Source organism: Panthera tigris, chromosome E2 (genome assembly GCF_018350195.1).
Source record: "Panthera tigris isolate Pti1 chromosome E2, P.tigris_Pti1_mat1.1, whole genome shotgun sequence".
NCBI classification, from domain to species: Eukaryota; Metazoa; Chordata; class Mammalia; order Carnivora; family Felidae; genus Panthera; species Panthera tigris.
Window position 1 is genome coordinate 1316400 of NC_056674.1, and position 13551 is coordinate 1329950.

The following is a 13551-nucleotide window of genomic DNA, read 5'->3' on the forward strand; positions in this document are numbered from 1 at the left end:
CCTGAGCTGAAATCAAGAATCAGACGCTTAACCAACTGAGCCACTCACGTGCCCCTGCCTTTTTAAAGTTTTAAATTAAATTATAACTTACATGCTGTAAAATATACCTTTTTCCATGTATTGCTCTGTGGGTTTTGACAGCATAGTTTTTTAATTACTACCAAAATCAATACACTTAATGGTCTGATCACACCCAAAACTCCTCCTGTGCTCCTACATACCTCTCCCTATCCACAGACACTGGTAACCCCATGTGTTATATCTAGCTCTAAAATTTTGGAGACTCACTTTTCCAGAGAGGCACATAAATGAAATCAAACAGCACAAGGCCATTGAATCTAGCTTCCTTCACTTAACATAAAGCACGTGTGATTCATCCGTGTTGTTCCATGTGTCAGTGATTCCTTCTTTCCATTACTGGGTGGTATACCACTGTAGGGATGCAGCCTCGATTTCCCAGCTGAGCTTTTGTTTTCAGATTTTGGAAATTACAAATAAAGTCACTAGAAAAACTGTGCCAATACATGTTTTTATTTCACTCACGTAAATGTTATGAACACACCGCAGGGTCATTTGGTAAGTGTGTGTTTTTTGAAGCCACTGTCCCAGTTGACATTCCCACTGGCAAGGTATGAGAGTCCCAGTTGCCCCACAACATCACCAACATGTGCTAGGGCCAGTCTTTTCAGTTTCAGCTATTCAAACAGCTAAGTAGTGGTGTATCATAGTGGGGTTTTTTTCCACATTTTCCTCAGAACTAATGGTATTAAGCAACTTTTTATGTGCATAATTGTCATTGGTCTATATTTGTTGTAGAGATGTCTGATGAAATCTTTTACCCATATTTTCTAATTAATTTCCTAACATTTGAGTTTTGTTTTTTTCATATAACACTTTTTATATATCATGGATACAATTTTATGTTATTGTAGCCATAATATATAAAAGACTATATACATAGTCTTTTACCAACCATGTGACTTGCAGATTATTTCCCCCATCTGTAGATCATCTTTTATGGTTTTTATAGAGCTTTTTGAAGAGCATTAGATCTTAAATGGGAGGAAGTGTAATTTCTCATATTTTTTCCTTAAAACTCATTTTTGGTTTTTGTTTATTTTTTTAAAGATTTTATTTTTAAGTAATCTCAACACCCAATGTGGGGCTCACAATTACAACCCCAAGATCAAGAGTCGCATCCTCTACCGACCCAGCAAGGCATCGCTGTAGTTTTATCTAAGTATTTGCTTGACCATGGTAACAAAGATTTTCCTCTATGTCATCTTCTAGAAGTCGGGTAGTTTTATATCTAGGTCTGTGATGCATTTTGAATAAATTTTTAGAACAGGACTTAAGTGAAACATGAGTTAAATTATCAGAAAAAGGGATGAATCAAGGATGGAAAATTGCTACATGGGGCGGGGGCAAAAAAAGCAACTGTTGAGATTATGATGTTATTCATAGAGGCAGAAATGACTGAGAGGATTAAATTTGTAGATAAATCCTGGGGGAACCACTCTATGTGGGTCCATTAAGATATCTATCAGAAAGGCACATTGATATGTCAAATTGCAAGTTGGAAAAATGAGCCTGGAGTTCAGGGAATATCAAGGGTGACAGGGAAAGTGTGGAGGGAGCAACACTGGCCAATCTTACTGAAAACTCCCCCAAATTCATTGACCTGAGGATGCAGAAGTAACCACTGGACTAAAATGGAGTCACTGGTGATTTGGGCAGGAATTGGCTTTGTGGCCACAGACGTGCCTGGGATGGGGAGTGAGGAGGAGGAACCAGGGAAGGTGAGGACATGGAATGGAGCTGAGGGAGGTGGTGGAACTAGAGTGTTTTTCTTTCAGAAGAGTAGATACGAGGCCGCATTTGTACGCCGATGGGAGTGACCCAGGAGAGATGACGGAGGAGAAAGTGGAAACAGCAGGGCGAAACCATTTCGATGTGAAGAGAAGTAGGATCCAGAGCCCACTTGGGGAGCCAGCCCTTGTCTACAGCAGCAGCCCTTTGTATATTGTGAGGAGAGAGGAGAGAGGGTGGGAGTCCTCCTAGAGGAAGTATATACTGTAAAAAGGTACTTTCTTATCCCATTTTCTGAAGGAAGAATGACTTGAGGTCATCAGCTCAACATGAGGGAGCCACAGAGTGTGAGGTGGGTTTAGAGAGAAAGGAGAATCTCCGAATAAAAGTGAGGAACAAACATGGAGTGTCAAAGTGTCAGACTTGCATGACCACACATATAATGCTGCAAAATAAACACATCATAATTGTACAGCTCAGTGAATATTCCCAAGAACAACATATCTCTTAAACCAGCACCTCAATCGATAAAAATGACAGCTTCAGAAACCCAGCATTTCTTTCGAGTTTTTTTTTTTTATGTTTATCTATTTTTGAGAGAGGGAGAGACAGAGTGAGAGTGGGAAGGGGCAGAGAGGGAGACACAGAATCTGAAGCAGGCTCCAGGCTCTGAGCTGTCAACACAGAGCCCGCAAACTAACTGTGAGATCATGACCTGAGCTAAAGTCGGACTCTTAACCGACTGAGACACCCGGGTGCCCCACAAAACCCATCATTTGTGAGCCTTACTTTCAATCCACCAAAGGGTTCTAACATCTAGGAAAGTCAAGGGGAAAATATATGACTGCATACGTTAAATCCCCCTACCATGTTCCAGGAACAGTATCCATTTTTCTTTTTTACACTAAGGTTTTGTTATTCAATGGACCATTAACTATTAGAGCAATACATGAATTTATCCAGAGATGTAGCATGCAGGAGAGGAAACGGCAGAAGCCAATGGGGATCTAATCTAGAGTTCCACCTACCCAAAAATACTAGGGTTCAGTGTAATGACTTGGAGGCCACTGAGGCGACATATAGTGCTGAAGGAAACCACCTGTGCTCACTCTGTAATAATAAAAGACAAGTTTACATGAAGCAGCATCCAAGAAATATTGGGATCCAAAAGCCACCACTGTTTGAAGATCCCTCTGGAGAAGAGGACTATGGAGTTGGCTGGGACCAGCTGGTTGAGAATCAGGTCTGTGGGTCTCAACTTGTGTCCAATGAGCAAAGAGAAGGTATAAGAACAAAAGAGGGATGAATTTCCTAGGATCCCAACTCCAGTCTGAGTGAGGAAGATGACTCTCAATTTCAATTTGCCGGACCCATTTTACCGTTATAAGGGGTTTTGAATTTTTCGAAGTCAGTGGGGTTAGTAGGAAAAAAAGCAAAAATAAATCTTACCATCACTATAGAGAGTAATTTTCTGTGCTTATCCTAACTCATATTTTCTCCGTTGAAGCAGGCATTAGCACTATATGCTTATTTGTGGAAAGGCAATTCACTGAAGAATTGCATTAGAAATAGCCTCAGTGTCCATTATCCGTACGGATCAGGTGAATCAATGAGGGCACAACTGCACAACAGACCTCTACAGTTGTAGAGGTGAGTAAAGGAGATCTCCAGCACTAATCCAGCCAATAGTATTTCAGAATTTTTCCCAACACAATCAAGAAACTATAGAACACTTTGAGAGTGAAGCAAATTTTATGCTTCCTTATGGATCTTTCATCTACAGAAAAGACTGAGATGCAGAAAACTACCCAGCTAAAACAAGTCATGTAGTTGTAAGGACACAACTCAAACATCTACCAGATATGCCAGTTCACCATGTGTTATGAGCCAAGCCTGTTCACTTCTGGTGGGGGAATTTTAGGCAACTGACTTTTGAGGTCATCCTCCTTCCATCACTTCATAGCATAATTCACAAGTTGCAACCCTCTGACACCCACTTCCACAAAACAAATTTCAGGCTAAGGTTAAGTGCTCTATTTATTACAGTATTTATGTGTTTCTCAAACTTTTAACATGTGTGAAACTGTGTTACTGCATTTATTAGGATTCTATCTTCTTTTTTTACATTCTACTGATGACATTTTGAGGATCTCAATAAGCCCTGTTGATTTTTATTGTGGATGTTGCATAGCTTGGTGATTTTCAGAAATGCATATGTTCTATTTCAGCAGAACCGACTCTGTGGACTTTTCTCCAGAATATATTCTTGAGTAAAAAACTATGGTCCAGAACACACAGACACACACACACACACACACACACACACACACACACACACACACCCTATGTACAAGCACAACTAGAGGAATCTGTAGGACATGAGTAGATAATATCAATGCCAATTTCATTGTTGTGATATTACAATATAGTCTTGGAAAATGTTACTATTGGAGAAATTGGGTAAAGCACACACAGGATCTCTCTAACAATTCTTACAGCTGCATGTGACTTACCAATTCTCACAATAAATATTTCAATTAAAGAATCCAAGAGAAACATACAACACAAAAATTCCTGCAAAGATATCTTACAGTCCTTTCTTTATCATGTTTTGGCAAAATCCATTGGTGTTAATAAATTTAAAAAATTAATAAGCTAATTAAAATTTGGCAAAAATAACACTATATATAGGTAATTTAAAGGAAAGCAGAAGCAAAAGTTAAAACTCTATTGAACTATGAAGATCAGAAATAAATAACAGCAAAAGCAAATTATAGCCCAAAATAACATATATAAACATATTTTTAACAATTAAGTATCGTATTTAACATAATTCTAACATAAATATTTTGGTAATATCCCTAACATTTCCTAATTATAAAATACCAAAATTATAAAAATAAGGGAAAATAATTTTAAAAACTCAAGGGAAATTAAGACAATGGGTACTACCACTTTATACTGAAAATGAAAAAAAAAAAAAAAATAGATCGGTGACCCAGAACGAGAAGCATCTAAAACAAATCATGCACATACATATATGGATATATTTTTACTGATAAATATAAATTACCAACTTATTAAGAAACTATTTATTATGTGGTATTTAAATATTTGTATCATTACTTCAAAAAATAGCGGTAAACTTGACCTCATAATTCACATGAAATAATATACTAGATCTAAAAATATAAAGAATGAGATGGTGGGGCGCCTGGGTGGATCAGTCGGTTGAGCGTCTGACCTCAGCTCAGGTCATGATCTCACAGTCTGTGAGTTCCAGCCCCCCGTCGGGCTCTGTGCTGACAGCTCAGAGCCTGGAGCCTACTTCGGATTCTGTCTCCCTCTCTCTGACCCTCCCCCATTCATGCTGTGTCTCGGTCTCAAAAATAAGTAAACATTAAAAAATAAATAAATAAGTAAAAATAAAGAATGAGATGGGGCACCTGTCAATTAAGCATCTGACTCTTGGTTTCGGCTCAGGTCATGATCTATCTCACAGCTTGTGAGATCAAGCCCCACAACAGGCTCTGTGCTAGCAGTGTGGAGCCTGCTTGGGATTCTCTCTCCCTCTCTCTGCCCCTCCCCACTTGTGCACTCTCTCTCTCTCTCTCAAAATAAATAAAACATCTTTAATTTTTTTTATTAGTTTTATTTTTGAGAGGCAGAGAGACAGACCGCGTGTGGGGGAGGGGCAGAGAGAGAGGGAGACACAGTATCAGAAGCAGGCTCCAGGCTTTGAGCTGTCAGCACAGAGCGCGATGCGGCCTGAACTCACAAACCAGTGAGATCAAGACCTGAGCTGAAGTCGGACACTCAACCGACTGAGCCACCCAGGAACCCCATAAATAAAAAATAAAAATATAAAGAATGAGAAATCTCTTAGTAAAATATCTGACATGTATTTTCATAAATTTGTATTGAGTAAATCATCACAGCCCAAGCCAGAGCTATTTTATTTCATAAAAGTGAAATACTATTTGTAGAAACGATATTAAGCAAATTAAAATTTAACCCCCAATTTCCATGTAAATAGAACATAGAAGAGGAATCTGTCAGCAATAATCTCAGTAACAATACTAATTAAATTACTAAATGACCAAAACTAAATGATGGCGATGTATATGGACCAGCAGTACTTGACAGACACATTCATATGTGTGTATATGTATGTATGTATATATACAATCTCTAGGAGCTTCTGGATGGCTCAGTCGGTTAAGCATCAGACTCTTGGTTTCGGCTAGGTCATGATCTCACAGTTCGTGAGTTCTAGCCCCACACTGGGCTCTGCACTGATGGTGTGGAGCTGCTTGAGATTCTCTCCTCTCTGCCCTTCTTGCACGCACGCTCTCTCTCAAAATAAATAACCTTAAAAAATAATTTAAAAAGTATACATAGTCCTTAAAAATATTGCTAAAAAAATTCAGTAATATCAAAATGAAAGGAGACATATCATGCTTATGGATTGGGACACTCAGTATTTTCTCTACATTGAATATTAAATGCAACCTGAATCAAAATCCTTGTAGGTTGGGGTGCCCGGGTGGCTCAGTCATTTAGGAATCCGACCTCAGCTCAGGTCATGATCTCACCGTTCTGTGCTGACAGCTCAGAGCCTGGACCTTGCTTCAGATTCTGTGTCTCCCCTCTCTGCCCTTGCCCTGCTCGCACTCTCTCTCTCAAAAATAAATATAAAAAAAAATTTTTTTTTAATCCTGGTAGGCTTTTTTGTGATGTAGAAATTGACAAGCGGATTCTAAAATTCATATGGAATGGCAAAAGACCAAGAATGACCACAACTTCAAAAAAGAAGGCAGCTGGAAGAGTACATGGCCTTGATTTCAAGACATATCACCCAAACAAATTATTCAATGCATGAAAGTTTAGCATAAATAAAATAAATGCAATAGAACAGGGTCTAGAAATAAATATGCATATAAATGATTGACTTTCAACGAAGACACAAAAGCAATTCAAGGGAGAAAGAATATTAGGGCAGCTACTGGGTATCCACAGTTTTTTTGTTTTGTTTTGTTTTTTACTGTTTAAGTGATTTTTATGCCCAACGTGGGGCTCAAACTCATGACCCCAAGATCAAGAGTCACACATTCTAACAATGGAGTCAGCCAGGTGCCACTGGGTACCCATTTTTCCCTCCTGAAAAGAATGTCCAAAGATTAACTGAGAATGACATATACACATCCGTAAAAAAGCTAAAAAAAAACTTTTTACAGAAAGAAACAAAGGAAAAATTATGTCTTTAAATTTGGAAAACATTTCTTCTTTTATTTTTTGGCAAGCATTTCTTATATACAAGATCAAACAGATATTCAGTAAAAGAATGGACAAATTAAACCTTGTTAAAATAAAAAAAAATTTTTCCGCAGGAAAAGCCATCAAAAAGACAAGACGAAGGCTGGAAGAATATATTGGCAAACACTTAAAACAGAAGACTTTTATCAATAATCCATGGACAAATGTCAAAACCCAGTAATTGAGATGACAAATCACAGGAACAGAGATTTCAAAAAAGATACAATGGCTAGAAATTAACACATGAAAAACCTCTAAACACCAGGCCATTTGGAAAAAGCAAATTAAAACCACAAGGTGCCACTATACACCTATTACACGACTGAAATTAGGAACCCTGACCAGAGCAAGTTTAAGGATATAAAGAGACTGGAATTCTGGTGCTGGTTCTTCCGGTGAGAGTGTAAACAGATAGATTACCAGGTCAGATTATCCCTTAGGAAGTTAAACATCCCACCTACTGCACTCTTTCCCAGGAGGCCTCGGGAAGCAATGCAAATTAAGCCAAAATGGGAAGAACTCTTTTCTGACCCGTACTGTGCCTCTGACGTGACACTGGGACACACAAAAGCTGTTCAGCCCTTCACACTGGCAAGCCACAGCCGTGTCCTAAACATACCCCCCAAATGCACATAACCTCCAAATTTCAACGTGGCTTAAGCAATAAGATGTCTGTCAACATGTACGCCGGCCGATGGAGATCAGGCGGTTTCCCAGCTGGGTGGCTTGGAGTAGGCACAAGTCAATCGCGAGAATCCACGAAGGAATAGCATCCGTGAGAGAAACTGCAAATCCACAGAGAACCCAGACTCTTTCTCTCAGCGAAGCGGGACCTCGTCTCTGCTTCACGCAGCTCGGCTAGGCTCTCGTTACACCGAATTCCCTTCAGGGCTTGGGGCACAGAGGTCTACGCCCCTGTACACGGAGAGATGATGGACCCTGTGGGGACACGCCACATGGTAGTGATGAGATACTTTCTGCCACAGGGCACCAGGCACATTAGAAAGTCAGGTCAGCTCAAGAAACAGTCACGAGCACCTGATACTTGTAATGAACTGTGAGTCCTCAGAAGTAAAAGGTTCAGCTGATCAATCCCGTGGAAGGTCTACACTCTGGCGTGTCGTTTTTAACGTGGTGATAGTGCATTCCATTAGTGGCCAAGGACTTCCTCTACTATGAACTTTTCTGATGCCTGACAAAGCAGTATCTCTGACGGAAAAATCTCCCACATTTGCTACACAAAAACGCTTTGCTCCAATATGGACTCTGTGGTGCTGAACAAGTCTATCTCGAGGCTGAAGGCTTTCCCACGTTCATTATACTCAAAGCGTCTTTCTCCAGTGTGGATTCTCTCTGCTCGAGCTTTCTTTGGTAAACGGAGGACTTCCCACATTCAGAACACTCATTCCAGGCCTCTCTCCACCATTAACTTTATGGTGCTGAATATGAGGGGATTGGTGTCTGAAGAATTTCCCACATTCATTATATTCATACGGCTTTTCCCCAGGGTGAAGTCTCAGGTGCTCACTGAATTCCAACCTTTTCATGGTTTTCCTACATTTGGTGCATTCAGAGAACTCTCCTCCAATGTGGATTCTCTGGTGCAAAAGAAATCTTTTTTTGTGGATGAAACATTTCCATATTCACCGCACTGAGATGGCTTTCTCCAGTGTGAACTTTCCGGTGTTCAATGAGGGTGGAGCTGTGTCTAAAGAACTTCATACGTCTGCTGCACTCACAAGGCTTTCCTCCAGCGTGGATTCTCTGGTGCTCGAGAAGCCTCTTTCGAAAGATGAAGGATTTCCCACATTCGCTGCGCTTACGAGGAGGCCTTTCTCCAGTGTGAACCTTCCAGTGTTGATTAAGACTAGATCTGGGGGCGCCTGGGTGGCTCAGTCGGTTAAGCGTCCGACTTCGGCTCGGGTCACGATCTCGTGGTCCGTGAGTTCGAGCCCCGCGTCGGGCTCTGGGCTGACGGCTCGGAGCCTGGAGCCTGCTTCCGATTCTGTGTCTCCCTCTCTCTCTGCCCCTCCCCTGTTCATGCTCTGTCTCTCTCTGTCTCAAAAATAAATAAAATGTTAAAAAAAAAAAAAAGACTAGATCTGCACTTACAGGACTTCCCACGTTTGCTGCACGCACGAGGCTTTCCTCCAGCGTGGATTCCCTGGTGCTCGAGAAGCCTTTTTTTGTGGACAAAGGACTTCTCACACTGCCCACGCTTATGAAGGCCTTCTCCGGCATAAGCACTCTGCTGCTCTGTGAACTTAACCTTTCAGTGGCAGGGCTGCCCACGCTCGCTGTGCTGCACTGCCCTTGCCGAGGGCGAGAAACCACCCTGCTCCCCCTGCCTCCGTGCGGACGTTCTCCACTGGGGACGGCCTGGTGCTGGAGAAGGTCCACGCCGCCCAGGAAATCCTTCTCGGCCTCTCCATTGGGGAAAATGTTGTCTGACACGGGGATCCTGCTCTTCACAAACAGAGCCCCATTCTCCTCCCTTCTGAGGGCCTTCTCTCCGGGGTTCTGTCTCCGGTGCTGGTGGAGGTGTGAACTGAGCAAGCGCAGTTTCCCACGAGGCCCACAAGTGCATGGCTTCAGCCCAGCGTGCGTCCCTTCACGCTCAGCCGGATTGAAGACGTCTTTCTTCACTGGGACACATGTATCACAGGAAGGAGCCTCGGGGACAAATAGGCCTGGATCTGGTATCCTGGCCTGTGACACTCTTTCCACAAAAACTCTGTTCAGAAAAGGCTTCCTTAGCTTTTATCCCATGCCAACAACCTGAGAGCAGGAAAATGGTGGTGAGGTGTCCGCAGACTTTAGTGGGACAGGACAGCCCATTACAAACGCGTGCAGGACACAACCAGGACTGAGTCCATGGCTTTGTTTTTGGGACAAGGGAGCCAGGGTCAGATGGAGGAAAGGGACACTGTGTAGCACTGACGGTTACAGAACGGTGTGTTGGGGCAGGGGGCAGGGGGCAGGGGGCAGGGGGCAGGGGGCAGGGGGCAGGGGAGGGGAGGAGGAGGAGTCTCACAACCAGTGAGAAAGGAGGATCCAGTGCTGTGTCGGGAGGAGAGACGCGGTTCCGCTCACTCCTCTGCCAGTGGCTTTCAGCAGTGGCTGAAATCAGTGGTTGTGTGCTGGTGACAAGTTCATGCTGTGTGGAATGTGTGTCCCACGCCAGGAAAAGGAAACTGCCTCTGGGTAGCAGGTAGTCAGCCACGTAGGGATATGCACACATCACATGACGCATGGAACACAGGCTATGTGACAGAACATTTGCAGAGAGAAAGGGAGGGGAAAGACGTGGGGGACATGGATGTAGGGGACAGCCAGGGACCAGAAGTCACAGCAGAAATGACAAGTAGGCAAAATGTCAAGGATGGGGAGGAGGAACAGAAATGAGGTTTGGCCATGAGCCTTGTCGCTGAAACAGCAGGGAGCAAAGGACATTTGCCTGCTACGGTTTGTACTCAGTCCTGAAACCATGCCTGCCCACCGCTCCCACCCACCCTGCCCATGGCCAGGATCCCATGAATCCCCCCTTCCTGTGGTAAGAGAGGTGTCTGAGCCGTCAGGTCCCCGGGGCTCTCCTCTACCCCTCAGCTCAACCTCGCCAACTACGTGGGACCTGGCAGACTGAAGTCCTCAAGAGAAAACAGGGCAGTCAAGTGAACATCACTGGCCCAGAGCGACCCAACCACTCAGAGACTACAGGCAAGAAATTTATTACTAGAATTTTGAGGACAGTCTTGCAAAAATCATTTAGGGTTGCCTGTAAATACTGACCACGTCAATGTCTGTAATTCCCGAGACAGGCGGCACACCAAACAGAAGGGGGCAGAAGCAGGGACAGGGATGCTTCACAGAGGTCAACAGTCAACATGTTAAGGGGCGGGGGGCGGGGCAGAGCTATCAGCGAGCGTTGATCAGGCAGGTACAGGAGTCAGAAGCCAAGCCCTTCTGTGAGAGGCTTCACAGCAGAACATGTTGGTGTCTCATACCCATGCCAAGGAACCAGGGAAGGAAGCGGGGCCCATGGCCCAGCTCTGGGAGGGACAGAGAACCTTGGGAAAAGAGAATCAGAGCCTCATGCAGGGCAATGGTTTGGGAGGGAGGGTCCTTACCCAGCGAGGCTATAAGGGCCAAATTCTCCAGCATCACATCATGGTACAGGTGTCTCTGAACCTCACCCAGGAGCCCCCACTCCTCCTGAGAGAAGTACACAGCCACGTCCTCAAAGGTCCCGTGGCCCTGTCATGATGGGGGCAGAAGAGTTCATAAGCAGGATCCCAAGGCCATGGCCCTCCTCCCCAGCTCCCTCACTCAGAGGAGGTACCAGGTCCTGGTCCACTGGTACCCGCTCTTCCTCGTGCCCGCTCATCACTGCTGCCGATTGTCGGTGAGAACAGATGGGGAGGGGGCGGTCTTATCTGTGCCCCAGGCCGCTTCCCGCATGGTCAGCTCTCCTGGGACACGAAGATCACAGCCACATGGACTCACGCTCAGCCTTCCGGCTTAAACCCTGAGTACGAGGGGGCTGAGTGCACCCTCACACCCCCTTCCCCATTCGCACAGCACAATGGGATCACTCCTCCCTCACGTGCCAGGCCGTGACCACGGGACCCACGACACCACTGCCGCCTCCAGCCCGTGTCACAGGCATCTCTCTGGCTTCCCATAGGCCACTCTGCATGTGGCACCCAGGCAGTGCCTGCCGAACGCGACAGGACCCGGGGCTACCCCAGGCACTGCTCTGAGGACCTCCCCGCCTGGCCTGGCTCCTTGTCCTGACATCAGCCACCCCAGCGTGTGTGAGATCAGACCCCCTGAGCCCTCCTCCTCCTCAGCATGGTTTGCGCTGTCCCCTCTCCAGTCACACCTGTCCCTCTCCACCTCCTCATTCAAAGCCCAGGCCCACTTCTCCCACCACGACCCAAGAGACTCTTGCAGCGGACCTCCTTTACCCCTCAATGAATCTGTCATCCCGTCAGACACTCTTCAGGCCCCAGCAGGAGCTGGCACAAACCCAAACCTGCAGAGGGGAACAAGTACCATGCCTTCCTCAGTGTCACCGGACCTCCATCACTGCCCTGCCTCTCAGGAGATCACATCCAGCCCCTGGGAATCCCATGCCACCACCTGGACCCCCACCTGAGGCCCGTACCCTCGTAACTCTCTCTCTTACACACATTCGTGGTCACCGTACCTCCTCATGTCTTTGTGATGACGGCCATCCCCATCCGGGTGCCGAAGCAAGTGAGCCAGTCCATGGATATCCTCCCCGTCCTTCCCCTGTACTGGCACCGCCACCATGATCTGCTGAGGGCATCCTCTTACCTGTGACACCGTCTGTACACCTGCTGCTGCTGAGGGGTGTGGTATCCTCAAACCTGAACGCCTTCCTTCCTTGAAATCCAGATGTGCTTCTAGACGCCCACTTGCCACCTCCACTCAGAGGTCCCTGCAATATCTCAGATGCAACATGCAAAAACCTAACTCCTGAGAGTGCTTCTGTTAAGTGCTCCTGACTCCTGAGAGTGCCTCCGTTAAGTACTCCGAACTCCAGAGACTTGCTTCTGTTAAGTGCTCCTGCTCTGGACTTTCCACCTCAGCGACGGCACTCACACACTTGCAGCTAAAAACAAACATCCTGGAGTGATGCCAGACTCTCTCACCCTGCAAGGCAGAAAATCATCCCTACTTACAAAGTAGCCTACAAACAAAACAGTTGCCTCCATCCACAGAGCCAGGGCTGTGATGTAGCTACCATTAACCTTCCCGATACCATGGCCTCCGCTGGGGTCTCCCTGCCTCCACTCTGCAGGCAGAGTAGGCTGTTTAGACGTGACTCAGATCACTTCCCTTCTCTGCTCCAAACCTTCCAGGGACCCACTCCCCTCAGCGGAGGCCCAGCACCTCAGGCTGCTTCTCGAGGACTGACTCTTGCCCTCAATCTCTGTTCCCAGCAGACGGAACAGAGTCCTGTGGGTCACTGAACACTCCCATGTGGACACGCAAGTGTCCTGGTTCTTGTGCCAGGAAGCCTTTCATCCCTTCACCTTATTGACTAGAGAAACGGGACACCTGAACAGAACTTATGACTTTGATTAAGGACCTGAGATGACCCCAGGGCACAGAAGTAAGGACAGAGAGTGTCAGGACATCACTCTCTCCTTTATCTATGTGCCAGGACCATGGGGATAGGGATCAGAGCCAGTGAGCACACCCTGCCAGCACTTCTATTATTCCAATGCGTTCACCAACCTGGAGGCTCCCTGGATCTCACTGCTCGACAGTTTTTATACCTCCAGCTCCCCTCCCATCTGGGAGGTAGGGGGTTCTTTTTTGGTGGGGGGCGCCTGGGTTGTTCAGTCAGTTAAGCGTCCGACTCTTGATTTCTGCTCAGGTCATGATCTCACGGTG

General features: G+C 45.5%; 1 long non-coding RNA gene across 2 annotated transcripts; it reads right to left on the reverse strand.

Moving 5' to 3' along the window:
- Positions 1-9187: 9187 nt before the first annotated feature.
- On the reverse strand, positions 9188-13530 carry LOC122234388. Of its 2 annotated transcripts, XR_006212174.1 has the most exons (4): positions 13393-13530; positions 12466-12804; positions 11253-12160; positions 9188-9903 (listed from the first exon to the last, which is right to left on the reverse strand). It is a non-coding gene; the product is annotated as an uncharacterized LOC122234388 (long non-coding RNA). The 2 variants fall into 2 exon arrangements; XR_006212173.1 differs by having other exon boundaries at positions 11253-12804.
- Positions 13531-13551: the final 21 nt, after the last annotated feature.